The sequence below is a fragment of the Microtus pennsylvanicus genome, chromosome 1 (assembly GCF_037038515.1).
Source record: "Microtus pennsylvanicus isolate mMicPen1 chromosome 1, mMicPen1.hap1, whole genome shotgun sequence".
Classification (NCBI taxonomy): domain Eukaryota; kingdom Metazoa; phylum Chordata; class Mammalia; order Rodentia; family Cricetidae; genus Microtus; species Microtus pennsylvanicus.
Genome location: NC_134579.1, coordinates 138,988,842 through 139,014,954, shown reverse-complemented (window position 1 = coordinate 139,014,954; position 26,113 = coordinate 138,988,842). Strand labels below are relative to the sequence as shown.

General features: G+C 41.0%; 1 protein-coding gene and 1 long non-coding RNA gene across 10 annotated transcripts in view; one reads left to right on the top strand and one right to left on the bottom strand.

Annotated features, from left to right (window-relative positions):
* The window catches only part of LOC142858703 (cell adhesion molecule CEACAM1-like), a 238,812-nt gene that overhangs the window by 153,463 nt on the left and 59,236 nt on the right, over window positions 1-26,113 (bottom strand). The window lies entirely within an intron of this gene.
* Window positions 20,567-26,113, top strand: part of LOC142858798 (uncharacterized) — a 28,834-nt gene continuing 23,287 nt past the window's right edge. Inside the window, exon 1 of the long non-coding RNA XR_012912086.1 lies at window positions 20,567-20,728. This is a non-coding gene — a long non-coding RNA (uncharacterized LOC142858798). The remainder of the gene's footprint in view (window positions 20,729-26,113) is intronic.

Here is a 26,113-nt window from a genome sequence, read left to right as displayed (position 1 = left end):
AAACCGCACACACTAATAGTAGGAGACTTCAACACTCCTCTTTCACCAATGGACAGGTCAATCAGACAGAAACCTAACAGAGAAATTAGAGAATTAATGGAGGTAATGAAGCAAATGGACTTAACAGACATCTATAGAATATTCCACCCAAAGAGGAAATAATATACCTTTTTCTCTGCAGCTCATGGAACCTTCTCGAAAATTGACCACATACTTGGTAACAAAGCTAACTTACACAGCTACAAAAAAATATTACTAACCACCTGTGTCTTATCAGACCACCATGGATTAAAGTTAGAATTCAATAACAATGCTACCCCCAGAAAGCCTAGAAACTCATGGAAACTGAACAGTCAACTACTGAACCATACCTGGATTAAGGAGGAAATGAAGAAAGAAATTAAAGTCTTCCTTGAATTCAATGAAAATAAAGAAACAACATACTCGAACTTATGGGACACTATGAAAGCAGTCCTAAGAGGAAAGTTCATAGCACTAAGTGCCCACTTAAAGAAAACAGAGAAAGCACATATTGGAGACTTAACAGCCCACCTTAAAGCTCTAGAAAAAAAAGAAGCAGACTCACCTAGGAGGAGTAGAAGACTGGAAATAATCAAACTGAGGGCTGAAATCAACAAAATAGAAACACAGAAAACAATCCAAAGAATCAATGAATCAAGAAGCTGGTTCCTGGAGAAAATCAACAAGATTGATAAACCCCTATCCAAACTAATAAAACGGCAGAGAGAATTTGCAAATTAATAAGATCAGAAATGAAAAGGGGGACATAACCACAAACACAGAGGAAATTCAGAGAGTCATTAGATCTTACTACAAAAGCTTGTATGCCACTAAACTGGAAAAAGTAAAAGAAATGGACACTTTTTTAGATAAATACGATTTACCAAAATTGAATCAGGACCAGGTGAACAAGCTAAACAGACCTGTCAGTCACGAAGAACTAGAAGCTGTTATTAAAAACCTCCCTACCAAAAAAAGCCCAGGGCCAGATGGTTTCAATGCGGAATTCTACCAGAACTTCCAAGAAGACCTAATACCTATACTCCTCAATGTATTCCACAATATAGAAACTGAAGGGTCATTACCAAATTCCTTTTATGAAGCTACAGTTACTCTGATACCAAAACCACACAAAGACTCAACCAGGAAAGAGAATTACAGGCCGATCTCACTCATGAATATCGACGCAAAAATCCTCAACAAAATACTGGCAAACCGAATCCAAGAACACATCCGAAAAATTATCCATTATGATCAAGTAGGCTTCATTCCTGAGATGCAGGGCTGGTTCAACATACGAAAATCTATCAATGTAATCCATCATATAAATAAACTGAAAGAAAAAAACCATATGATCATTTCATTAGATGCTGAAAAAGCATTTGACAAAATTCAACATCCATTTATGTTAAAAGTCTTGGAGAGATTAGGGATACAAGGGTCATACCTAAATATAATAAAAGCTATATACAGCAAGCCGACAGCTAACATCAAATTAAACGGAGAGAAACTCAAAGCCATCCCGCTTAACTCAGGAACACGACAAGGCTGCCCACTTTCGCCATACCTCTTCAATATAGTGCTGGAAGTTCTAGCAATAGCAATAAGACAGCATAATGGGATCAAGGGGATTCGAATTGGAAAGGAAGAAGTTAAACTTTCGTTATTCGCAGATGATATGATAGTGTACATAAGCGACCCCCAAAATTCCACCAAAGAACTTTTACAGCTGATAAACAGCTTTAGTAATGTGGCAGGATACAAGATCAACTCCAAAAAATCAGTCGCCCTCCTATACTCAAAGGATATGGAAGCAGAGAGGGAAATCAGAGAAGCTTCTCCATTCACGATAGCCACAAACAGCATAAAATATCTTGGGGTAAATCTAACCAAGGAAGTGAAAGATCTATTTGACAAGAACTTTAAGGCATTGAAGAAAGAAATTGAAGAGGATACCAAAAAATGGATGGACATCCCTTGTTCTTGGATTGGGAGGATCAACATAGTAAAAATGGCAATTCTACCAAAGGCAATTTATAGATTCAATGCAATCCCCATCAAGATCCCATCAAAATTCTTCACAGATCTGGAGAGGACAATAATCAACTTTATATGGAAAAACAAAAAACCCAGGATAGCAAAAACAATCCTATACAATAAAGGATCTTCTGGAGGCATTACCATCCCTGACTTCAAACTCTATTACAGAGCTACAGTAATGAAAACAGGGTGGTACTGGCATAAAAACAGAGAAGTCGACCAATGGAATCGTATAGAAGACCCGGACTTTATCCCACAAACCCATGAACACCTCATTTTCGATAAAGGAGCTAAAAGTATACATTGGAAGAAAGAAAGCATCTTCAACAAATGGTGCTGGCACAACTGGATGTCAACCTGTAGAAGAATGAAAATAGACCCATATCTATCACCGTGCACAAAACTCAAGTCCAAATGGATTAAAGACCTCAATATCAGCCCGAAAACACTGAATCTGATAGAAGAGAAAGTGGGCAATACCCTACAACAGATGGGCACAGGCGATCGCTTCTTAGGTATAACCCCAGAAGCACAGACATTAAGGGCAACATTGAATAAATGGGACCTACTAAAACTGAGAAGCTTCTGTAAAGCAAAGGACACTGTCACTAAGACACAAAGGCAACCTACTGACTGGGAGAAGATCTTCACCAACCCCGCAACAGACAAAGGTCTGATCTCCAAAATATATAGAGAACTCAAGAAACTAGACTTTAAAATGCTAATTAACCCAATTAAAAAATGGGGCACTGAACTGAACAGAGAATTCTCAACAGAAGAAGTTCAAATGGCCAAAAGACACTTAAGGTCGTGCTCAATTTCCTTAGCAATCAGGGAAATGCAAATCAAAACAACTTTGAGATATCATCTTACACCTGTAAGATTGGCTAAAATCAAAAACACCAAGGATAGCCTTTGCTGGAGAGGCTGTGGAGGAAGGGGTACCCTCATCCCTTGCTGGTGGGAATGCAATCTTGTGCAACCACTGTGGAAGTCAGTGTTTCGGTTTCTCAGGAAATTCGGGATCAACCTACCCCTGGACCCAGCAATACCACTCTTGGGAATTTACCCAAGAGATGCTCTATCACATGTCAAAAGCATTTGTTCAACTATGTTCATAGCAGTATTATTTGTAATAGCCAGAACCTGGAAACAACCTAGATGCCCTTCAATGGAAGAATGGATGAAGAAAGTATGGAATATATACACATTAGAGTACTACGCTGCGGTAAAAAACAATGACTTCTCGAATTTTGCATGCAAATGGATGGAAATAGAAAACACTATCCTGAGTGAGGTATCCCAGACCCAAAAAGATGAACATGGGATGTACTCACTCATAATTGGTTTCTAGCCATAAATAGGGGCCACGGAGTCTACAATAGGCGAATCTAAAGAAGCTAAGTAAGAAGGTGAACCCAAGGAAAAACATATAGTTATCCTCTTGGATAAGGGAAGTAGACAAAATTGCCGGGGAGAAAAGTGGGATCTTGGGGGTGGGGTGGGAAGGGGGTAAGGGGAGATGGGGAGAGAAAAGGTAGAAGGGAAGGAGGGGGGACTTGGGGAAACAGGAGGATCGGGATAAAGGAAGGTTGGATAGGGGAGCACGGAACCACAATTCTTAGTTAAGGGACCCACTTTAGGGTGGGCAGGAGACTTGACCCTAGAGGGGCTCCCAGGTGCCCAAGCTGAGGTCCCCAGTTAGTTCCCTGGGCAGCTGAGGATAGGGAACCTGAAATGACCCTACCCTAGAGCAATACTGACGAATATATTGCATATCATCCTAGAACTTGGCATCTGGCGATGGATGGAGATAGAGACAGAGACCCACACTGGAGCACTGGACTGAGCTCCCAAGGTTCCAATGAGGAGCAGAAGGAGTGAGAACATGAGCAAAGATGTCGGGACCATGAGGAGTGCACCCACCCCCTGAGACAGTGGAGATGATCTACTGGGAGCTCACCAAGGCCAGCTGGACTGTTACCAGAAAAAGCATGGGATAAAACTGGACTCTCGGAACATGGCGAACAATGAGGGCTGATGAGACGCCAAGGACAATGGCACGCGGTTTCGATCCTACGGAATGTGCTGGCTTGGTGGGAGCCTAGCCAGTCTGGATGTTCACCTTCCTAGATATGGATGGAGGGGGGAGGACCTAGGACTTACCACAGGGCAGGGAACCCTGACAGCTCTTTGGACTGGAAAGGGAGGGGGAGAGGAGGGGGGGGAAGGGGAGAGGGGTGGGAGGAGGGGGAGAAGAGTGGGAGGAGGGGGAGAAGAGTGGGAGGAGTGGGAGGGAAATGGGAGGCTGGTGGGAGGAGGTGGAAATTTGTTTTTTTTTCTTTTCTTTATCCTCCTTTTATCAATAAAAAAATTAAAAAAAAAACAAAAAAAGAATATCCTTTTGACAATTGGAATTAAATTAAAATATTTCAATTTTGAGATATTGAAAACTACCATATTATACTTTGATTTTATTAAACATTCTTCAATAGCTAGAATATATGTTCTTTTTTAAGTTAAAATGTGGATGAATTATTTTATATCGTCAAATAATGAAGTATATCTGATTTGAATGCATTGTATACAGTTCTGTTTTGCCTTAGTATGTCATATATATGCTGCAGTTATTTTACAATCACATATCATAAAAATATGTGCAAATATATACAGATAATAACAATTAGTTGAGAAGAAAGGCCATGAATTTCATGGAGAGTGGAGAGAGATATATGAAACTGTTTGGAGGGAAGAAAGAAAAGTGAGAAGTGTTCTAATTATATTATAATCTTAAAAGTATAATAAAGTCAATTATTTTATAAATAAAAAAAAGAATATCCTTTTGGATGTTATTTCTTCTTTTTGTTCTAGAACTTTCAGGTGTTCTAACCATCTTCAGTAGAGCTGGATTTGTAGACAGACAATGATTAAATTTGGTTTTATTATGAAAAAAAAAGAATATCACTGAGGGGCTCAAGATCTCCCATAGGGAATTTTAAATAGTGTTTCACTCATAAGTTTATAAGCTATTTTTCCTAATTTCCCATTTCTGAGGTTTAATTCCTTTAGGATATAACATATGTCCCCAACAAATATTGGAAAGACAGGTGCGTTTGTACGTTCTCTGGGGCAATAACTAACCCTGCATGGGCAATGCTCTGCTGAAGCTATCCACATGTTGCAAGGAAAACTCCTTTATTTTTGTGGGCAAGCAAAAATATTATCCATATAATGCATAATACCAACTTGTGGGAATTGATCTCTAACATTTTGTATAGCTTGAGCCGCTTTTCCATATTTATTATTTATTTGAGCACTGCTATGGTGTCTTATTCCTCTGCAGTGTACATCATGCTATCTTCCTCATTTAAGCCCCATGTTGGATGCGTCATTTGCTGTATCCCATGTCCAGGTAACAACATCAGCCAGGTCCCACCCACCTTATTTGTCCATACTTGGAAGGAAGCATGAAGATTAAGAAATGACAGGAAGAAAAAAATAAAGATACAAAAGAAAAGACAGAGACATGGGATAGAGTCAGCAGGGCAACTGAGTTCATCCACATTTATTTCTTATAGGCTTTATATACTCCAATCCAAAGAGGAGGGGGAAGACTAAAGATACCTTTACCGAGATTCAAGGAACAAAGTAATCACCTTCTCATTACCCAAAGCATCAAGTAACCACAGCCTAGGTCAAAACATCTGTCAGTAGCCACACCCTGGGCCAAACCTCCTGTTATAACCTTGAAAGAGCCAGAATAGACCTGAACTCTCTGATCTTTGTTTAAGACGGAACAAATTCACATCTGTGGGCTCCCACTGGAGTCCTTGTCAACTGTCTACCCCAGCACTGACCTCTGCTGTGCCCTTGGCCTAGGGGCTGTCTTCATCACAGAGGGAGGCCTTGGAGCCCCAAACTAAGGGTGTGTTTCCCTTTGTGACATAGAAACCCAACAGGTCAGTTGGTCTTCTCAGAGTCATCTAGTGCTCTGGGACAGTAAGAGTTACTCTCAGCAGGAAGGTCATAGGGGACAGCTCTGGGCAGACAAATGGGCTATCTGAATCATGACTGGTGTGGGAGACCAGTTCTTTATCTGTTGTTAGATTGGTCTGTGTTTCTGGACAGAAACTTAGGAACAGAAAGAGCTTCATGCCTTGAAACTGTAAGAGGGGGTGACCTGGATATACTAGGAGCAGGAGAGCATGGTGATGGATGTTTGGTTGAATGGGTCTGTGATCCTCAGTAGAAGCTTCGGAGAGATCCTCTGGGTGTATTGTCTGGGTTGTGTCTCAGGTTTGCTCATCTTCTCTCTGACAACCTTGGTCCTCTCAGGTGACTTCTGTCATCTCTTCCTGTGGGTGATGCCTGAGATTATAGAGTGCACAGGTTCCCCTGATCGAGCAGGGGAAGAAAAGGAAGAGCAGAGTAGGCACCTTTGGGGGACCCATGGTCTGTTAGGTGAAAGTATGGGAGCCAGGCTGTGTATCCACCTCTTTTTTTCTAAATAGAGATGAGTTTTATTTTTTAATTGTTTTTATTGGGCTATATATTTTTCTCCAGCCCTCTCCTTCCTCTCTCCTCCTCTTCTATGCTCTCCCATGATCCCCATGCTCCCAATTTACTCAGGAGATCTTTTTTATTTTTACTTCCCATGTAGATTATATCTATGTATGTCTCTCTTAGGGTCCTTTTGGTTGTCCAAGTTCTCTGGGATTGTGAATTGTAGGATGTTTTTTCTTTGCTTTATGTCTAAAAGCCACTTATGGATGAGTACATATGATATTTGTCTTTCTGAGTCTGTGTTACCTCACTTACTATGTCGTTTTCCATCCATTTGCCTGCAAATTTCAAGATGTAATTATTTTTTCCTTTTATGTAGTGTTCCATTGTGTAAATGTACCACATTTTCCTTATCCATTCTTCGGTCGAGGGGTATTTAGGTTGTTTCCAGGTTCTGGCTATTACAAACAATGCTACTGTGAATATAGTTGAGCACACGTCCCTGTAGTATGATTGAGCATCCTTTGGATATATACCCAAAAGTGGTATTGCTGGGTCTTGAGGTAGGTTGTTTTCCTAATTTTCTGAGAAATCACCATACTGATATCCAAAGCGGCTGGTGTGTCTACCTCTTGATACAAAATCAAGTTCGTGTCTTGCTGAATGTCAATTTGTGTCCTAAATCACCATATTGATATTATAAGAAGACTTGCTTCTGGTGTCAAGGGCTGCAGCAGGAGTTCTGACCAGGCGTCTATTCTCTGAGCTTCCCTGAACCCTGGTACAGGTGGGCTCTGACCTCCAGGTTGCAAAGTTGGTCATCCTGACCCTTCTCATGGTGATGCACCTTCACCACTGGGCTTTAGTCTGTGCTAGGTAAATCTAGGGAGATCAATCTAGTTGTCTTGAGATTGCTGGTCCAGAGCTGGAAAACTAGGGGGATGAACAGTGTCACAAAGAAAAATCTGCGTATGTGCTTTTTTAGGGTCAAGGCAGAAGGGGCTTTGGATCTTTATGTATAAAATCACATCATCTGCAAATAATGATACTTTGCCTTCTTCCTTTCCTGTTTGTATCCCTCTCATCTCATTCAGTTGTCTTATTGTACTAGCTAAGAATTCAAGTACTCTACTGAACAGTTATGAGAGTAGGCATCCTTATCTTTTTCCTGACCCAGAGAAGTCAAGTTGGTCCCTAACTAGAAGTTTTACCCCTATTGACTAGCACTCATGATACTAGAAGATACTCTGTATGCTACCAGAGGAGAAAGGTAATCACCTGCATCACCTAGTTACAAACCCTGAGACCTACAACTGCAACCTACTTACAAGATATACGGGCACAATAGTGACACAAATGTTATGCATGTAACCAACCACTTTTTGATGAATTTAAGTTCTACTCTATTAGATGGAACCCACACCTGACATTGATAAACTGTCCAAGAAAGTGACCAGGTAGGCCACAGGCCCATGGAAAGCCTAGTACTATTATTCTGCTAAAGGAGTGTAGATATACAATGACTACTAAAGACATACTGCTATACCCATAGATGAGGGTCTCACTCAACACCCATCAGAGAAGCTTCTAGCAGTAGATGGGAATTAACACAGAGACTCACAGCTGGAAAGTGTGCAGTGAGACTATGGGGCACTCAATCCTAAGTGGGATGTCTTCCTCAAGCTCCTCCCTTCAGGGATCAGGGATCTATGAGGAAAAGGAGGTGGAAAGATGCAAGATCCAGGGGTGATATATTAATCAAAGGAAGCAGTGTCTTCCAGACACAAAAGTACCAATGCACGTATGATCTCACAGACTGTTTCTGCATGCACAGTAACTGGACAGGCCCAAGTTAAATATGTCATATAACTCAGAGGAGGACATGGACATGGTGTCCCACCCCTAATCAAGAGGCTCTCTGCCTTTGCTATCTAATGATAGAGAAAATCAGTTTTTTCCTTTTTTCCAACAGGGTCTGTCAAACACTCTAGGGCAAGCCCGATGCTGAGGATTAGTTTGCTAACACAAAAGAACTCAATGGTAGTTTTTGTGGAGTTTTTGTTTAGTTTTGATTTGAGAATTTTTTTTAAATTATATTGGTCTTTTGTTTGTATTTTTGTTTGTTCTTGTGCCCTTTTGTCTTTTTTTTTTTTTTTGCTTTGTTTGAGAGAGGAGGTGGGAAGGATCTAGGAGAAGTTAGGGTTTCTCTGTATAGCCCTGGCTGTCCTGGAGCTCGTTCTGTAGACCAGCCTGGTCTCAAACTGTCAATAATCTGCCTACCTCTGCCTGAGTGTTGGGATTAAAGACATGTGCCACCAGGCCCAGTTGAAAGTTTTTTAAATTAAAAAGTATACATGAAGAGAGAGAAGATGAATAAGTATTTGGTTTCATGTATCAGTTAATGAGATCGTTCAATAGTGATCTGAAGATTATCTGGCCAGGCTGTGTGTGTGTGTGTGTGTGTGTGTGTGTGTGTGTGTGTGTATGTGTGTGTGTATGTGTGTGTGTCTGTCTTATGTCTTCTCTAAATTCTTAGATGAGGTTATGTAGTTACATATTTATATAGAGTTATATATTGTAGACACAATTATGGAAGTTCATAATAATCTAGAATAAAGGATAACAAATATTTACTTGGGAAAAAATTCACAATAAGGGTAGAGAGCTCCAGTCTTCTGTGGATGCTGGAAACAGAACTCCTACTACCACCCAAGCTAGCGAGCATGCTTTCTGTCTGTGCTTATCAGTCCACATATAGTACCTCAGACCATTCCTTAATGGGCTGATACCCAAAAGGCTATTGGCTGAATGAATTCCCACAGCACTTTCCCCTTTTATAAAAATAAGAGGGTTCTAAACCTAATACAAAACTAGATACAATAAGAAATTGTATTATCAAAGAGAAAGAATGCAAAAACATATACAAAAATAGACCTACAACCAATGAAAGACCCCCAGAGTGGTCCTTCCCTCAGGAAGAGACCCCTAACCCAAGGAACAGTCGAGACCACAGGCTGTAATTAGCAAGAGGTTTATTGGGTGGGCACAGGTACCTGTGGGCGGCAAATCCTTTCGGAGGACTTGCGCGCCTGCAGGCTGGGAGAAGGTCTTTTCATAGGAAAAGGGTGGCAAAAGCAGGCATAGAGAAGCAATGCATGGTTACAGGGATCTCATTGGTCAGTTCGAATGAGGCGATGGGTTCATTTAGGGGACAAGTTCCCCAGAGACATGAAGGTCTGATAATAATAGCGGACTTGGCCCTATCTAGGGTACATGTAGTTTTTCCCAGAACTGTTCGTTCCCCTCCTAGGCCTGGTGTCTGACCACAGATATCCTGTTTGACCGCCTAGGAGTACTGACTTTACCTTGAACTTACATTTGTTTGTGTGAAGGCTTTGCAAAACGGCATTACAGTAGCTAAGCTGGGGTCTTTCACCAACAGAACAACATCAAGCAAGAAACATATCCTGAATGTCCAGTCTATGGCAGTTAGCGAATAACAAAAATTATTTTAATAGTTATCCTATCCTGAGTCTAAGTTTTATACTACAATGTCTTAGCTCAGTTATGAGAGGAGAGTTGCTATGACTATTTAGTCTTAGCCCCATCAAAGACCTAAGAAGGAAATCAATATGACCTGAGTAAGCAGGAAGTGCAAGCAAGTGACTTCCTAAAGGTGAAAGAAGTGACAGAGACAGCTGCCTACCTGAGCAATTGCCAAAAGTCTCATTTGCAACATTGGTGCAACCAACTTGGGCTAAGGCCTAGAGTATTTGACAGACCATTTTTAGAAGCAGGAAAATTTGAAAGACTGTCCTACCCTGTCTTGGCAAGGTTTGGCAGTCATGTTTGTTTGTATCTTGCTTGTCCAGTTTGGACAGTGTGCATATTGTTAGTAGTCAAGGGAAGGGCAGTTCTTTGCCCAAAGGCCAGTTTTGTCAGCAAGACAAGCTCTAAGTGGAGTGTCTTCAGTGCCCAAAATTCTCTTGGGAATATATCAGTGCTGCTAGGAGCAATTGTGTCTCACATAAACAGAATCCTAAATTATTTGAATGCCATATTCCATAGTTCTTTGAAGTGGTTAAAGATTACCTTTACCTATCTATGCAGAATACATCTCTGTGCATCTAGGGAACCTGACTAACATAACTAAAAGTATGACAAACAAGTGTGACTATTATCCTGCAATTCTTAATAGCCTGTATAGCTCAAAGACTAAAGCTTCACATTATATTTTAAAAAAACAACAGTCTTTAAGCAGATGTTCAGCAATGAGGACAATGACCTCAAATTGAAACTATATGTAAATATCTTGATCAGAGGTAGAAATGTATAGTGCAATATGATAAAAATATTCTAAATTGCATTAATATACAAAATGTCTTAAGCAGAGGAAGAAACATTCATACACATATACAATATGATAAAATAACTTTACATTTGTACACAAATATTGTAAAGAGAAATAGAAGCAAACTCAATATAACAAATATAATTTGAATTTGTATCAATATACTAATCTCAGACAGAAACACAAGGATAATTTTACATTTGTATCAATATACAAGAATCTGTATACCAATATAAATGGTCTATAACTAATAGTTCACAAGCAGATACACTAATCTACCTATTATCCCATCCCATCCATTCCTCCCCATTTTTTTCTTTTCCAAAGAGATTCCTGATCCTACTTATTCCACCCCAAACCCTATACAACTTATAACCAACCCCTGACAGATGACAATTATCTATAACCCTGAAAAGGCAAAATCTGTTGGGAGAATATAGTTATATATAGCTAAAAGGTATATAGCATACACAACATGAATTGTATGTAAATCAACTCAAATATACAAACCAATAGCATTAATTACACTAGGATGCTGTGTCCCTGTCATCACTGTTTCTAAAATTTGTCATCTCAACCATGACACCTTACAGCTCCCCTGCCTCAGGCCCTGTAAACCTGGAATTTGCTTTTCATATATGACTTTGTCTATTCTTCAACTTTTATTTTCCTGTAATTATACAATGAATTCCATTTTTCTTTCTGACTTATTTCATTCAGGTATTTTTAGATATATTCAACTTCCAGCCTGCATATGACTTTTTTTTTTAATTGCATATATCTGGCCGAGGAGTGGGTGGGTGGTGTTGCCACAGTGTTCCTTAGTTTGAGCATGTGGGTCCCGGGGGATCAAATCCAGGGCACCAGGCTTGGAGAAAGTTGCTTTTCCTTAGTGAACCATCTCAGCAGGCCCCGAGAACCCTGTCTTTTCATGGATGATTAATCTTGGAATATTTAATATTAAATTAATAGAGAAATGTTAAATTAATAGAGAAATGACATTTCTTTATTCGTCTGGTGATGGACGCTTGGGCTGTCTCCAACTGGTGCTTATTGTGAGGGATGTTGCAGTGACCAAGAGTCTGTAAGTGTCCGGCTTGCACATGAAGCTCTAGTGCAATTTTGAGCACATTTTCCATAGTAGGAGTTGCTGGTTCACCGTGTTCAACTGCAAGGAGCTCAGTAGGATTTCCAACAGCGGCTAACGGTTCAGATTCCTGTAAGTCATGCCCAAGAGTGCACCTTTTCCACATCCCACCGATGGTTGGTATTGAGATGTTTGAGGTATTGTAGCAACCTTTGTAGGTGTGGAGTAGTGGAGCCTTGCCGCGCCAGCGCTGGCTGGAAACAAGAGTCTCTGCGGAGGTCGTCCAGGTTGAATGAATACACAGAACACGAGGTTGAGGTGGAACAGCTTCTCCCTTTTTTCTCTTGTTGGAGGTGGCTTTATGCCATGGCACCAAATGAGGAGGGGGCTGCGAAGGGACTGTAACCTGACCCTGGCAGGGATCAAGGAAAGGTCACCATGCACTCAAAATTCCTTCCTTCCCTGCTCCAGGAGCAGAGGGAATTTATTATGTTTTCCTTGCAGATAAGCACCTCAAATGGGGGCAGGGATATCAACTCGGGGCTGCAGTTCCCACAGAGCCTCATTTGAATATGATTTGTGCTGTTGAAGTGGAATAAGGTAGAAAAGGCCAGTTGCTTGGTCCTTATTTATTGATTTCCTTAAAGCACTGCTTTTACTGCCTATTTGCCTATTTACCTGGAAAAGAACGACCTGGAGGAATAGCCAAAACAATGGCCATTTCCCTTAGCCACCTGCTGACTGCCACACATAATTCTGTAAAATCTTATGGTTTTAGAGTATACAATGAGAATGCAAACTGTAGCCAACATCAAAACCTTTCAGGAACTCCCCCAGGTTCAGCCCACTGGATACTTCTCCTCTCTTCTGCTCTCGTTGGTACCCGAGTGCTTATTCCAGGAAGGATTTCTTGACATTTCATAATGACTGGCAATACTGAGTGCCACTTCCTGTACCTACTAGCTATTCCTATGTCTCTGGAGACATGCCTTTTTAAGTATTTCCCCATTCTAAGATGACTATGCCTTATACAATCTGGTGGACCTAAGTACACACACCTAGAATGCACTTTGATAAACTCACCCTCCTGTCCAACCCTCTATCCTTCCTGTTTCCCTCACCCCTCCCTGTCTCTGCTTGTCCCCTTTGCTCTCATTTCCTTCACACCCCCTACATTCTGCATATGAGAGAAAACTTTAAGACTTGTCTTCTAGTATGGCTTATTTTTTTTTTAAGATAATGTTTTCTAGTCACATTCAGTTTTCTGCAAACAACTTAATTTCCTTCCTTTGGCTGAACAATAACTTGTTGTGTATGCATTACTTTGTGTGTGTGTGTGTGTGTGTGTGTGTGTGTGTGTGTGTGCACCTGATTGGTCTAGATCCCTGTGCTTTACAAATGATAGATGAGCAGTATATCACTGAATTACAGATAAAGTCCTTTAATTTGATTATTTTTATATTGAGGTAGGGGCTCTGGCTTTGTTGATCAGCATGGACTCAAATTAGTGGGCTCAAGTGATCCTCTCCCCTCAGCCTACTGAGTAGTTGAAATTACAGACACCAATCACCATACCTGGTCACAAGTAGATCTGGGTAAATGTGTACAATCATGGAGTAATCATCTGAGTAGGTAGTAATATATTTCTGCCGCCACCAAGCTCCTCTGAAGCCTTCTCAGTAAATTCAGTCCATGAGTTTGAATTCTCATCACCAATAATTGCACCTGATTTTTCATGGCCGCATGGAAATGGCATTCAAACAGCGCTCCTCCGTATCTCACCCATTTTGCATTTGTGGTATTTTCAAAATATCACTTTCAGGAAAGACTGGAATTTTGCTGGTCTTGAGCTGGGTGGTCTGGAAAGAACGGGACTCCTTTGATCCCAGGTTTGTGCCACTGAGCACAGCAAGATTCATCCATTTTATTTTACAGGAACTTGAGCCCATTAACTGCAGCCCAGCATGGAAGTCCTAGAGACTATGGAGACAAGAACACACCTCAGCTCAGCAAAGGCCCTATTCAACACCCTATGGCAACTGCTTCAGCCAACCAGTCAAACTTTGGACACTTTTAAAAACTTGTGGGTTTTTGTTTTCTTTTTTCTTTTTTTTACTTTAACCCTATTAAAGCTAGAATTTCCACGGCTCATATTGATAAACTCAGCTTGATCGAGTTCCTTCCACAATCAACTCTAAGCCTTACCCATTCCCATATCCATATTCCTCAGACTCTGGCCTGAATGAATTAGCAAACTCATGAAGCTCATTAGGTTGCAGTGCATCTCCTCATGGACCACACTTTCTGTTTCCCCTAGGAGGATGCTTAGCCTTAAGTCTGCTTATAGGCCATGCCTGGCATTTCCTTTAGGGACAGTCACTGCTGGTCATTGACTTACCAGATTCATTTCCTCAGCAAAGGTGGGGAGGGCAATATTGCAGCAAGAGGTGTGTGGATGCATCGTCTCCACCTGAAACAATAAAAATATAAGGAAGAAAAACCCTTCTTTTCAAATGTGACAGTGCCCTGTGACGTGGGCTGAGCTGTTTTGACGTCATTTGCAGTTGATATGAGTGGTTGTGATTCTCTTACCACCTCTGTGACTTGGACTTCACCCTCCTACCAGCCCCCCCCCATGAGAATGGTTAAGAATGTTCTTACCAGTCATGGTCACAAGGTGGCAGCACTGCCTCACTGGTTTAAAGGGTAGACAGGGTGGCTAGGTCAGCTGCTCTATTGAGTCCCTGTGTCTCACTGGTTTAAAGGGTAGACAGTGTGACTAGGTCAACTGTGCCCCCAAGATCCCTGTGCAGTGACAGACTTTTGGTGCCTGCAAATCAATTGCATTTAGAATTGGAAGACACTTTAGAGAAGAGCTCTTCATACTTTAATGTGCTCACAACCACACATTAACCACATGGTTACTGTAAAAATACAGATTCTGATACTTCTAGTGGGACCTGAAAGCTTCCCTCCCTCCCTCCCTCCCTCCCTCCCTCCCTCCCTCCCTCCCTCCCTCCCTCCCTCCCTCCCCCCTCCCTCCCTCCCTCCCTTCTCCCTCCCTCCCTCCCTTCTCCCTCCCTCCCTCCCTTCTCCCTCCCTCCCTCCCTCCCTTCTCCCTCCCTCCCTCCCTCCCTCCCTCTCTCCCTTCCTCCCTCCCTCTCTTTCTCCCTCCCTCCCTCTCTCCCTCACAGTATGCCAGCTGTCTCTGCTGCTCTGGTCTTGCTGTGTTGCCTAGGCTGGCCCTGGACACCTCCACCCCTACTGCTGCTAAGATAGGAAATGCATCACTGCTGGTTGGTGGATCGCACGTTAAGCACCAAGGGTTTAGAAATCACTTTAGAGATGAATTTTCATTGCCCTGCTTTGATGTATGGATGAAGCGAGAATCAAGTCTGGAGGGAGAATCTGACTTGTCTGGTGTAGTTATGATTTTGACATACAAAGTTTTTTGTTTTTTTTTTCTTTGTTTTTTAAGGCAGAGCCTCAGTGTGTAGCTCTGGCTGCCTTGGAACTCTCTGTAGATCACAGGGATCCCCTGCCTCTGCTTCCCCAGTTTTGGGGTTAAAGGTGTGCACCACCATGCCCTGCCTGGGACTTTTTCCTTTAAATCCAGGGTCTCCCTCTAAGTGCCCTCCTCACTGTCCTCTGTCCCTGTCCCCTCTGTCATGGTCAGCAGCTTCTCTGGTTTAGAGCTCAGAGCTCCTCTTTTCCCCTCTGATCTTCGCTCAGGTGTCATTTGATGGCTCCTCTACCCCAAACCTACAGTGGCTCTTTGGCAATCACAGGCCTCGTTCAAATATCTCTGACTAGTTTTCATAGCCCTGCGACATATAGCTCCACTTTAGCAAGCTTGTCTAACTTCTGGTTTCTCAATCACATCTTTCTGTCACAGTGATCCCTGCTCCTTCCCCTTTCCTAAACTGTGTTCTGTCTTCTTATGCTGTGGGTTCTGGAGTCAGACACAGTAGTTTCTGACTGCAAGTGCACCATCAGCCTTGGCAATCACCTTTCTCTCTGAAGTAACCCCGTGTGCTGACTGAGATGAATAAATGGGAAAAAAATTCAGGCTCCTTCCCTGAAAACTTCTAATCAGCGTCTACAACAGTAACCAGTCCCTGGCTCCCTTTGCTTGTGTCTGTTTCCCTAACCCTACTGTTCAAATGCCCAATCCTAAACCCTCCTTTCTCTGGAAATGTTTCCCAGCCATTCCTGACCCAACTCTTTTTTGTTGTTGTTGTTTGCTTTTTGAGATGGTTTCTCTATAGCTTTGGAGCCTTCCTGGAGACCAGGTTGGCCTAGAACTCACAGAAATAAGCCTGTCTTTGCCTCCTGAGTGCTGGGATTAAAGGCCTGTGCCATGACTGCCCGGCCTGACCCCACTCTTTTGTGAATTATTTCACCCAAGTATTAGCATCTAGTGTGCCAACCCTCTCAAGAGACAGTTGAAGTATATTAGCTATGTGAAGGGCAGTTTTAAAAAAATATATATTTATTTATTTTTACATCTCGACCACAGTTTTCCCTTCTTCCTCCTTCCCAGTTTCTCCCCACCACTTCCCCTCTGCTTCCCCCCACCCATCCACTCCTCCTCTGTTTCTGTTCAAAAGAGGGCAGGCCTCCCATGGATATCGACAAAATATAGTATATGAAATTATAGTAAGAACTAAGCATCCCACCTTGTATTAAGGTTGGGAAAGGCAACCCAGTATGAGGAATAGAGCCAGCAAAAGAATCAGAGATAGCTCCTGCTCCCTACTGTTAGGAGTCCTACAAGAAGACCCAGCTACACAGCTGTCACATATAAGCAGAGGGTCTAGGTCAGTCCCATGCAGCTAATCTTTTTAGGTTTTTTTTTTTTTGTGTGTGTGTGTCAGAGAGAGAGAGAGAGAGAGAGAGAGAGAGAGAGAGAGAGAGAGAGAGAGAGAGGTTGAGAGTTATTTTAATACTGCATCAGCTCCTTCTGTGATCCAGTGTCAGTCAGACCCTGTGGTAGTCCTTCTCACAGGGTCCTTCTCAATTTTGGAATTCTCTTTTGCATGTAATGAGATATTCCCTCTCTGGGAGGGATTGAAGAAAACATTTAAGTTATTATCTTAAAAAGTTTTAGCTGTACATTTGGTGGTGCAAGACTTTAATTCTAGCACTTTGCTAGGCAGAGGCTAGTGAATCTCTGAGTTCATGGCCAGCCAGGGCTACTTAATGAGTGAGACCCTGTCTCAAAAAAGGCTAAAAATAAGGTTGTGTGTGTTTGTCTGTGACTGCAGATGCCTAAGGAGGCCAGAGGCATCAGATTCACTGGAGGGGGAATTTCGGGCAATTGTGAGCCACCAGATGTGGACACTGGCAACTGAACCCAGGTCCTCTGCAAGAGCAGCAGGTGCACTTAACTGCGGAACTTTCCCTCCATCCTGATGAAATTTTTAATGAAACCCCCAGAAATGCCACAAGGAACCTGAGCACAGTGAGAACCTGAGCACAGTGAGAGTTGCTTCAGCAGTCAGGTGATGGGAGATGGCGCACTTTCCTATTTTGTGAACTTAGAGCAGAGTCTTTACCCTCTCTCTTCAGAAGACACTGAGGGCAGAACAGCAACTGGTGCTGCTCAAGGGAGGCCCTGTGCCTCTGACATGGGCTCTGTGGGTTGTGCTTTCGACCGTAGTCAGACGCAGTAGCTTGGTATGGGAGGCTGGGTCTTTATAACAGACTTGAGTTCTTTCCTGTTGGTGGCAATTATAGCAATTATGTGCTGTGCACTTTCAGTGTAGCAAAGATTTCCCTGAGGCCTGGTGCGGAAAAAGAGCAGGAAGACGGGGTCAGGCGTGACCTTCCCTTTTTCTTGGACAGCTGTTTGCTCAGTCATACCTTTCCCAACCAAGGGAACTTTGTCCTTTTCTTCTACCATGGGTCCCTACCAAAGTCCGTGTTTAATTATCTCAGCTTAGCTGGTTATGCTTTGAAAAGAGAGGCCCACAGAATGGCTTCTCTGCTGCTTTCCAGGACTAGTTTTCACTGTTGGTTTTCAGTTCTGGATCCTTGTTAGAATCTGAGGCATTGAACCATCTTTCAGGGCCTGTTCCAAACTCCAAATGTGTCTCATTTGATTAACCTGTGGTGTCCTAGGCACTGATAGTATAAGAGTGCTTCCATGATGGGTTAATGGGTGAAGACATTTGTCACTAAGCTTGATGACCTGTGTTGGATCCCCAGGATCCACATGATGTACAGAAAGAACCTCCTCCTCCAAGCTGTCCTCTGACCACCATAGGTTTGCTGGAGTTTGCTCGCCTCTCCCAATAAATAAGATGAAATAAATAATATAAAAAGACATTTCCAAGTGATGTAGTCATTTTATAGGGGAGAAGTGTTAGCCAGGTGCTCCAAGTTCCCCTGAGCAGCAGTGAAAGGCCTTGTCATCCTGACTCCTCCCTTGCTGATCTGGAGGCACAGTGCTGTTCCTGTGCTACCTGGATAAAGAGCACAGCTTGATCCATGAATAAATATTAGACTAGCCCAAATTGAGGGTTATTAAAAAACAAACGAACCAACAGCTGGTTAATATACTTTCAGTGGGGGTAGTACCAGGGAACCAGAGGTAGGAAGCTTGCAAATCCCAGGCCTGCCTGAACTATGTAGTGAGACTTTGTCTCAAGCAAAAGCAAAACCAAAAAGTTAAGCAGGGCATAGTAGCTCAGGTCTATGATCTCAGCACTTGGGAAATGGAGGTGGGAAGATCAGAAGTTCTAGGCCCACCTGGGCAATTTGAGAGGAGCCTGGGCTAAATGAGACCTGGTCTAAACAGCTCCCTCCACCCCCTGCAACAGCAACAATAAAAACCTAGTTTAACAAAAACACCAACTATATTAGCCAAAAACCTCATAAATTCCCAAAGGTTAGCTGGATAACTTCCAAGTCCAGCCTTAACTTCAGAGTGATTTGTAGGCCAGCTTGGGCTACAAAAAGAGACCTTGATTCAAAAACAAATCAGACAACAATAGAACCAAAAATCAAAATGCTATGGTCATGTAGAGAAAATTCTGAAGAACTCTTCCAGATTAGAGAAGACTAAGGGGACTGAGGATACAGCTCAGAGGTAGAACACTTCCCTAGAATGTGCCAGACCTTGGGTTCAATCACCAGGACTGTGAAGACAAAAACCAAACCAAAGCAAAAATACCCATTACCAAAAATAACCTCAAAAGAGACAAAGCAGTTAAATACAATATATAAGCTTAGGTTGGATTCTATTTCAAAAACCCTATTTCAGGTTTATTGGGTAAGGTCTGTACATATGTATAGTTCTTTGTATGATACCATGGACATGTATAGATTGTGAGAACCACAATGTAGTCACTAAAATGTTAATATTTTGGATAATTGAGTACAGAGCATATGAGAGCTACTTTTGGAATATTTTTATATTTCCAAATGTAACATTTAAAAAAGCAAGCCAGGGGCTGGGAGAGATGGCTCAGTGGTTAAGAGCACTAGCTGCTATTGCAGAGGACCAAGTTCAATTCCCAGCACTTACTTGGGGCTCACAACCATCTGTAACTGCAGTTCTAGGTGATCCAACACCCTATCTGGTAGCCTCTTCTGACCTCTGTAGGCACTGTATATGGGTGTGATGGGTCCATGGTGGTTGTGCAAGGATGGGGGACAGATCACCAAAGCCTATTACACTAGAAGCAAACTTTATTCCTGGTAAATAAAAAAATAAATCTCCATGGGGCACAAAAAGCTCATCAGCTAGCTGAGACCACAGTCAGAGATGAACTTGTAAGGCTGTGGCAAAAGACGGTTTCCAAACTCCCCCTCTTTTTATCAAGAAGCAACAAGCAGCCGGGCGGTGGTGGCGCACGCCTTTAATCCCAGCACCCGGGAGGCAGAGACAGGTGGATCTCTGTGAGTTCGAGACCAGCCTGGTCTACAAGAGCTAGTTCCAGGACAGGCTCCAAAACCACAAGAGAAACCCTGTCTCGAAAAACCAAAAAAAAAAAAAAAGAAGCAACAAGCATTAGACATGAGAAAAAGAATTTTTACAATCGAGGTAAAACTGAGATACAAATTGCTTTTTACTTCATTACAATTTCCATGAACAGGGCTTTTATAGGGGAGAAGTGTTAAACTAGCGTTTGTATTTACTTTACTGTTTTTCTCTGGCTATTTCTGATGGTGTTTACCAAAGCTCTATATTCTCTGGATACTGCCAGTTTCGTGTAGCAGGGAAAGGTATGGGAAAATGCACAACCAAAAAGTCACGTACATCCCATCATTTAAAAGTTAACTCAGCCCACGTTAATTGCTGGTCAAGAGGTAGTAGGAGGTTATCTAAAAGCTGACCCTCAGTTTGCAGAGGGTCATTTCAGTCTTGCAGACAGAGCTATCGATTGTAAATCAAAGTGACCAATGTTAATAATTAATCCTTAAGGTGCTGAGAAAGCTGTTGACAGCCTGCTCTCATTCTCCTGGGCTTACAACTTCATATTTCCTTATTTCTACATTCTTATTTCTGGAACCTATACTTCTATATTCTTATTCTTGGACTCTTCATTCCCCTCTTGGATTTGTAACTAGAATCAAATCTTTGATTCATTTTGATTATCTTAAAGTCTCTGATTTGACATTTTCTCAGCCTATTTTAGGGCAGGGACAATGTACTTTCTTCTGTAGCAGCTTCAAGCTGAAATGGTCAGTGCCTAGAAAGGCTGAAAAGTTAGTCAAAGGTAAGGAGGGAATTTAAGCAATTTAGGGGACACTTATCAGAAGCATCTGATTTGACCTAGCTGGAGACAAGCTGCATTTATACTGACTGGATTGGTCCTTATCAGTTTTTAGCAATTCCAATACTCATAGGCTGAAGTCAGCAGCTGGTGCCTAGACATGTCTGTCAGCCATGCTGAAACCTGCTGAACAGATAAAGACTAGAAGCAAAAATTAAACCTTAGGAATTTAAAGAAAAAAATCACAATTGGAACTTTCAGAGAAGGGGTGAAGTCTCAAGAGAGGGAGAGAGACACCATTCTTAGGAATAGACAGATTAGGAAATTAGGTTGTACTTGTCTGGAGTCCTTTTGATCTGTGAGAAAGTCTCAGGACTTTCTTGGTTCTCTAAAGCTTACATAAATTTTTAATTTTTTTAAAAAATTGATCTTATTGAGCTATACAGTTTTCTCTGTTCCCCTCCCTTCCTATACTCTCCTCTTCACCCTTTCCCATGGTCCCTATGTTTCCAAATTGCTCTAGAGATCTTTTTTTTTCAACTTCCCATGTAGATTAGATCCATGTATGTCTCTCTTAGGGTCCTCATTGTGGTCTAAGTTTTCTGGGATTGTGGTTTGTAGAGTGGTTTTCTTTCTTTTATGTCTAAAAGCCACTTATGAGTGAGTATATATAATAATTATCTTTCTGAGTCTGGGTTACTTCTCTCAATATTATGCTTTCTAAATCATCCATTTGCTTGCAAATTTCAAGATGTCATTATTTTTTTTTTCTGCTGTGTAGTACTCCATTGTGTAAATGTACCATATTTTCCTAATCCATTCTTTGGTCGAGGGGCATTTAGGTTTTTTCCAGGTTCTGGCTATGGAAAGCAATGCGGCTATTAACATAGTTGAGCACATTTCTTTGTGGTACGATTGAGCATACTTTGGGCATATACCCAAAAATGGTATTGCTGGATCTTGAGGAAGGTTATTTCCTAACTTTCTGAGAAATCACCATAATAATATCCAAAGTGGCTGTACCAGTTTGCACTCCCACCAGCAATGCAGAAGTGTTCCCTTTATCTTCCATCCTCTCCACCATAAGTTGTCATCAGTGTTTTGTATCGTGGCCATTCTTACAGGTGTAAGATGGAATCTCAGAGTTGTTTTGATTTGCATTTTTCTGATAACTAAGGATGTTGAGCATTTCCTTAAGTGTCTTTCAGCCATTTTAGATTTCTCTGTTGAGAGTTCTCTGTTTAGGTCTGTACGCCATTTTTTAAATTGGATTATTTGTTCTTTTGATGGCCAGTTTCTTGAGTTCTTTGTATATTTTGGAGATCAGACCTCTGATGTGGGGATGGTGAAGATCTTTTCCCATTCTTTAAACTGCCGTCTTGTCTTTTTGTCTGTGTCCTTTGCTATACAGAAGCTTTATAGTTTCAGGAGGTCCCATTTATTAATTGTTGCTCTTAGTGTTTTTGCTACTGTGGTTATATTTTGGAAGTGGTCTCCTGTGCCAAAGTGTTCAAGGTACTTCCCAATTTCTCTTCTGTGATGTTCAGTGTGGTTGGCTTTATGTTGAGGTCTTTGATGCATTTGGACTTCAGTTTTATACATGGTGATAGATATGAATCCATTTTCCTTTTTCTACATGTTCATATCCAGTTATGCCAGAACCATTTGTTGAATATGCTTTCTTTTTTCCATTTGATATTTTTTTGCTTCTTTGTCAAAAATCATGTGTTCATAGGAGTGTGGATTGATATTTTGGTATTCAGTTCAGTTCCACTGGCCCTTTTGTCTATTTTTATGCCAATACCAGGCTACTTTGAGTACTGTAGCTTTGTAGTAGAGTTTGAAGTCAGGGATTGTGATGCCTCCAGAAGTTTCTTTATTGTACAGTATTGTTTTAGATATCCTGGGTATTTTGCTTTTCCATATGAAGTTGAGTACTGTTCTTTAGAGGTCTGTGAAAAATTTTGATGGGCATTGCATTGAATCTGTAGATTGCTTTTTGGTAAGATTGCCATTTTTACTATGTTAATTCTACCTACCCAAGAGCATGGGAGATATTTCCATTTTCTGGATCTTCTTCAATTTCTCTCTTCAAAGATTTAAAGGTCTTGTCATACAGGTCTTTCACTTGTTTGGTTAGAGATACTCCGAGATATTTTATGCTATTTATTTCTAGGATTTCTTTCTCAGCCCATTTATCATCTGTGTACAGGAGGGCTACTGATTTTTTTAAAGTTAGTCTTGTATCTTGCTACATTACTGAAGGTGTTTGTGAGTTGTAGAAATTCCTTGGTAGAATTTTGGGGGTTGCTTATGTAAACTATCATATCATCAGCAAATAATGAGAGTTTGACTTCTTTTCTGATTTGCATCCCTTTGTTCTCATTTGGTTGTCTTATTGCTCTAGCTAGACTTTCAAGAACTATATTGAATAGATATGGAGAACATGCACAACCTTGTCTTGTTCCTGATTTCAGTGTGATTGCTGGGAGTTTCTCTCCATTTAGTTTGATGTTAGCTGTTGGCTTGCTCTATATTGCCCTTATTATATTTATGTACATTCCTTGTATCTCTTATCTCCAAGACCTTTATTATAAAGGGGTGTTGTATTTTGTCAAAGACATTTTCAGCATCAAATGAGATGATCATGTGGTTTTATTTTTCAGTTTGTTTATATGGTGGATTACATTGACAGACTTTTGTATGTTAAACTATCTGTGCATCTCTGGAATGATGCTTACTTGATCATGGTGGATGATTTTTCCGATGTGTTCTTGGATTTGATTTGCCAATAATTTATTGAGTATTTTTGCATCAATGTTCGTTTGTGAGATTGGTCTCTTTCTTAGTAATGTCTTTATGTGGTTTGAATATCAGGGTAATTGTAGCCTCCTAAAAAGAATTTGACAATGTTCCTTATGTTTCTATTGTGTGGAACAATTTGAGGAGTATTGGTAATAGTTCTTCTTTGAAAATCTTGTAGAATTCTGAGCTGAAAACCATCTGGTCCTGGGACTTTTTTTTTTTTTTGGTTAGGAGACTTTTGATGACTGTTCCTATTTCTTCAGCAGTTATAGGTCTATTTAATTTGCTTTTCTGGTCTTGATTTAATTTTGGTAAGTGATATTCATCCAGAAAGTTGTTCATTTCCTTTAAGTTTTTCAATTTTGTGGAGTTTTTGAAATATGACTTAATGATTTTCTGGATTTTCTATGTCGATTGTTATATCCCCCTTTTTATTTCCGATTTTGTTAATTTGGATATTCTCTCACTGCCTTTTAGTTAGTTTGGATAAAGTTTTGTCTATCTTGTTGATTTTCTCGAAGAACCTACTCATTGATTCTTTGCATTGTTTTCTTTGTTTCTATTTGTTTGATTTCAGCTCTCAATTTTATTATTTCCTATGGTCTAGTCCTCCTGTGTGAGTTTGCTTTATTTGTTCTAAAGTTTTCAAATGTTCTGCTAATTCACTAGTGTGGGATTTTCCAGCTTCTTTATGTAGGTTTTTAGTGTTATGAACTTTCCTCTAACATTACTTTCATTGTGTCCTATAAATTTGGGTTGTTGTGTGTTCATTTTCATGAATTTTAGTAAGTCTTTAATTTCTTTATTTCTTTCTTTCTTGACTCATAGATGATTCAGGTGAACACTGCTTAATTTTGTGGGCTTCCTGGAACTAGTGTTGCTGTTAAATTCTAATTTTAAGCCAGTTTAAATGATTTTTTTAAGTTTGTGAAAAGATATGTTTTAGACATACTAACATCCCTCAGTTTATAATCTGTACTGACATTTACATTGTAGAGATGGCAGTATACTTGTGCCAGAAATTAATCTGGTTGAAAGCATTGACATCTTTTTTCCCCAGAAAGCTGTGACAGATGTTTTCTGCACAATGAAAAGCATCTTTGAGGTCTATAGTCAGGAAGCAACCAAAGGGAATTTGAAATCTTGAGCTTGTGGAAACATTTCAAATCATTTTTTCTTATCAGCATTTAAGCCTTTTCATCCTTAGACCTTTATGACTTGCTTTTACACACCCCAATAACTTTTCTTTGCATATCTTAAAACACCTTCAAACATTTTCAGATCCTTACATCTTAAGCTCTACATCATAAAACGTCTTTTATCTACTTTGCCTGTAAGTACAGGTGGCTGCCCACTGAGAACAGTCACTGTAAAGTAAGTTCCTTTAAACAAAGGAATGGTAAAAAGTTATATTGAAATCTGTTTTGTGAGTCTCTCTCTCTCTCTCTCTCTCTCTCTCTCTCTGTGTGTGTGTGTGTGTGTGTGTGTGTGTGTGTGTGTGTGTGTGTCTGTCTCTCAAGTCTGGTAACAAGATGATCTGTGTCTAGACTCTGTACTGTCTCTAAGAGAGTGAGACCTGTAACCTGAATTTACAGAGAACTGAGCCTTGGTTGCTGCTTTTAAGCTGGCAAAGCTATTAGTCATCAAACAGCATCAAAGTCCTGAGAGGAATAAATTTTACCTGAGTTATTGATTAAAAAAATGACAGAGACTTACTTGCTGGTTGCTCAGACAGCTACCTTGGGGTCCTTATCAACATTCTAAGTGGGGACCCATGTCTTATAGCCCCAGGATGGACACCAGAAAGATTGGGGCTGCTCTGAGATTTGACTGAAACAAAGGTAACAGGAGAGGGTACTGGGAGGTTCTTTAGCAGAGTTTTCTTTACAGCTCTGCAAGCTCCTTCTTGAGTGTCAGTCCAGAGGAAGGATTCCTCTGCCCCATGGGTAACCTCATATAAGGGTTTTGCCAGTTTAGCAAATCCTGGTATCCAGAGAAGGCAGAATCCGACTGAGCCTAAAAACTACCGGACTTGTCTCCGGGTTTGGAGGGTTGGAATGTCCAGAACAGTTTGTTTTTGAGCAGGCAACAGCCATCCCTTGCCTTCCTTCAGTATATCTCCTAGGTATATGAGTTCAGAGACACAGATCTCCAACACCTTCTACCCTACTGGGCATAAGGTCTGTAGCAAGTCTCTAGTTGCCTGTAAGCAAGAATCTTGGTCCTTAGAAGCAATCAGAAGATCATCAACATACTGGATGAGATTTACCTCATGGTGTGGGGTCTGATAATCCCTCAAGTTCTGCTATAAAGCTTCATCAAAGATGATTAGGGAACTTTTTAATCCTTATGACAGGTGGGTCCAGGTGAGCTGTCCACTGAAGCCCCAGTCTGGGTCTTGCCATTCGAAGACAAAGATTGGTTGACTCTTGACTTCCAGGGTTAGGTTGAAGAAGGCATCCTTAAGGTCTAGAACTGAACACACTTGGAGCTCTGGAGAGATTGAGTTTAGGAGATTATAAGGGTTGGGAACTGTAGAGTAAATGTCTTCAACACATTTGTTAATCTCCCTAAGACTTTGCA